The following is a 3745-nucleotide window of genomic DNA, read 5'->3' on the forward strand; positions in this document are numbered from 1 at the left end:
TAAACGGCATCAAGTAGTGATAAAGGCCGAAAGTAGACATGAAAGCAGAGCCAATTACTGCGACGAAGTAAGTGTTTTCACAAGTTCTTTTAAATATTTAATTATATTACATTTAATTTCATAAATTAATTTCCTTTAATTTTTGTAATTATATTTTCTAGGTATGCCAAGCGGAGGAATTGTACATGGACGGCAACTCAAAACCCTTTAATCATCACGGTTGTTGGGAAATTTTTAAAGGGTAGGTGTTATTTAAAGATCCACCTCAAGAAAGAGTTGGTCCTACTCCGGTGTTTGGAAATGCATCCTCAAATGCAGTAGGGGATGAACATGGATCTCCTACCTTTCAAGAAACAAGGGTAGAAAATCTGTCTTCTGGTGAAGGTTCCATATCTAGTGTTATGGGATGAAATAAGGCTCGAAAATTGAAGGAAAAGGGCAAGACAAAGGATGATTACGCCTTTCAACAAGAAATGGCATCCTTATTGCGATTAATGGCAGAGCAAAATGCATTTGCCACGGAAGAAAGGAATCGTAGGCACGAAGAACGGGCAAAACAAATTCAAGAAGAGATGGATGATAGGAACATGCAAAGGAACATCTTGGATTACACTCTAATGAGTAAGGCATATTTTGATAGGAAAAGGAGGGAAATTATGGCCCAACAAGAGTTGTTTACATCCGACTATAATCCTACAATGGCGGATGATGATAATGATGATGATGATTATAAACTTTAAATTTAAGTTGTAGTTTTTAAATTTAAGTTATAGTAGTTTTTAAATTTAAGTTATAATAGTTTTTAAATTTAAGTTGTAGTTTTTAAATTTAAGTTGTCATAGTCTTTAAATTGAAATAATAAATTATGTTTGGCCTATGACCCTTTGGCCTCCTCAGTTGGAGATGGTTTTTTGTCACAGGGCTATGTTTGGTCTATGACCCTTTGGCAAGAAATATGTCATGTCACTATTCATTAAAATATTAATTTCTTGTAGGGCTATAGGGCTAAGGGGAGCCCTCTGGCCCTCATTCGGTTGGAGATGACCTAAGGTTTTTCGGAAATCAGAATCGCCAAAACAGAAATTCTATCAGCAACCAAGCATATGACATTAGTTCCATTCAACAGGATCATAAGTTCCAAATTGTCACCCCTGCCTTATGCGTATGGTGCTCCACCAACAGCCATAAATTGCGAAAGAGAAATCTTGACGCGCTAAGCTGCTAAAGTGTCTGCTGAGGGATATTTCTCATAAAATTTTTCTGTATCATCTCCAACTACCTTCTTAATAACTTCTAAGATGGTTATCCCTAAATATGTACATGATCTAATTAATTAGGGCAATGAAGGCTTTAAAAAGATATCACAATGCTGGTTTACCATCTATCAGTTTAAAGTTTCGAACCAAATTTCCGCACAAGAGTATAGTATCCGATTAGTAAAAGCTAGATTTCTTCAAGCACAAGAAAACATTTATAAAGCTTGTTCTAATGGTTTTCAAAAAGATTGGAGAATTATGGTTCGAAACTCTCCTCCTCTATTTAATAATAATAATTGAAAAAAAAAATTCAAAAAAAAAGAGTTCACACTGATGTCCAATCAGTCTATCTATTGTAAAAAAAAATGGAAATAGTGATATAATTCCATACTGATTGTTATCCTACCACTGCAACTGTATTTGTAGTTGTCCATCCTCTACATTGATGTCCAATATCATCAGCATGAGTTCCAGCAACAAGTATTCCTTTGACATTTCTTTCTTATTGAAGAAAAGGTTTCGTCGAGTGCTTTCCATTCTTCAAAATAACTAACAATCTGCGGACTGCTTCACTTGCTAGATCTCTGTGCAGCTGTGCACAAGAATCATTGAAATAAAAAGTAATTAAGTAGTAATATAACATGATTCAACTGGTACTGTTAGATTTTCATTGATCGTGCACTTTCAATTAATAACATGCAAGGAATGTCAAATTTTGAAAAAGTCGAATGTAAGATGTGCTGAACTCAGAAAACTACCTTGCAACCAACTGCGTCCTGTAAAGATTTATCAGTGAAGGGATGTTTGAAAACACTTGCAACAAACTTCACTCTCAGTATTCTTTCAACGGCATTATTTATCCAAGACATGGGTATCTCCCCATATTACGAAACATATGAATCCTTTTCTAAATCGTCACAGGGTAATATAGCATTCCCATCATCTACACGTTTATCTGTACCCATTTCTCCAACAAAATGCTTGGTAGATGCAATAATGTTGACACGCCCCGATCCCGGTGTCTGAATAACGACGGATGACCACGTGTTGTCCGACACTCGAGGGTGACGCAAGCCATTTAATGAATACATATGCTGAGAACATGTAAAACATGCATATAAAATTTCGCATGTAACAACGCAATATAGAAATCACGTACAAACCTTAATAAAATATAATATTCAACTGCCAACAATTTAAAAGTGATAATGCATGACATGTTTAGAGCATACAACTAATTCGAAGTACAAGCGGAAGCAATATTAGAAAGTATTACAAGAGATGTCTTACGCAGAGAGATGGACACAAGTTCACTGATATGGGAATGCCTCTTTGCTCGGGTCATATGCCTCGTTCCTAGGTCCTGAGGGGGCACAAAACAAAATATGAGTAGACCAAGTTTATATATATGTAATGCTAAAATAGTTATTCTTCAACGTACTAACCCCTAGTTTAGAAAACTCATATAGCATAATAAGTAATAGGTTTTCCGAAACCCCTAGCATGCTATAAAACCTTTGTAAACCATATATCATATAAAGTGTACTTAATAGTGGTATCACAATCCCCCAAAGGCACTACATCGCCCCGCCCAAAAGTCATATATAAATATCTTCCGCCCAAAGGCACTACATCGCTCCCCCAAAGGTCATATATAAGTATCTTCCACCCGAAGGCATTACATCGCCCGCACGAGGGTCATATATAAGTATCATTCACCCGTAAGAACATTGTATGATAACCACTAAGTAAGCACAAAAAATCATGAACATAATCTTTCCAAAATATATCTCATCGGAGCTCAATAGCTCAAACATCATATCATAAATCATAATCATAAATATCTCAGTAAACATAAATTCGATAAAGCATGATAATTCATAAAGCGTAAATCCAATTTACTCATAAACGTTTTCATAAAACGTAGTCATAAAATCATGCTTTTCATGTATGCATTTCTAGTAATTAAAACATGCATTTTGGAAGGGGTCCACTCACAGATACTCCGTCGCCGAAGAGCCGTTCGAATTAGGGTGGACGAAAACGCCACTAACAAACGCACCTAAGCACATAAAGGGAACAATTAATAAAACTCTACTAAAATGATTGAATTTAGGAAAACGGACGTCGTAAACAGATTCAGGATGTCCACTCGGCGAAAAATTCGCCAGCATGGTGGCAGAGCATAGTACTTCTAGCAGAGGCGCATGTGCTCCACGCGTCGGCCATGACAGTTTTCCACGCGCATCCACCACCAACCATGGAAACTGGGAATTGGGTCTGGGTCGGGTCAGATCTGGGTTGCTGGGTTGAACCGGGTTATTGGGATGGGCTTGATTTGTTGGGTTGGGCCAGGTTATTAGGTTGGACCCGATTACTAGGTTGTAGGTCGGGTCGACCCGGTTTCTGGCCGTGGGCCGGTCGGAATTTGGGCAAAGGTTCTAGAGCTCCGTTTGAGCTCATTTCTTCACCATTTTCAACGTTCTAGC

General features: G+C 37.5%; 1 pseudogene; it reads right to left on the minus strand.

The window, feature by feature from the left end:
- Positions 1-1045: 1045 nt before the first annotated feature.
- Positions 1046-2334, minus strand: LOC137734174 (uncharacterized; annotated as a pseudogene).
- Positions 2335-3745: the final 1411 nt, after the last annotated feature.

The sequence above is a fragment of the Pyrus communis genome, chromosome 5 (genome assembly GCF_963583255.1).
Source record: "Pyrus communis chromosome 5, drPyrComm1.1, whole genome shotgun sequence".
Taxonomy (NCBI): Eukaryota; Viridiplantae; Streptophyta; class Magnoliopsida; order Rosales; family Rosaceae; genus Pyrus; species Pyrus communis.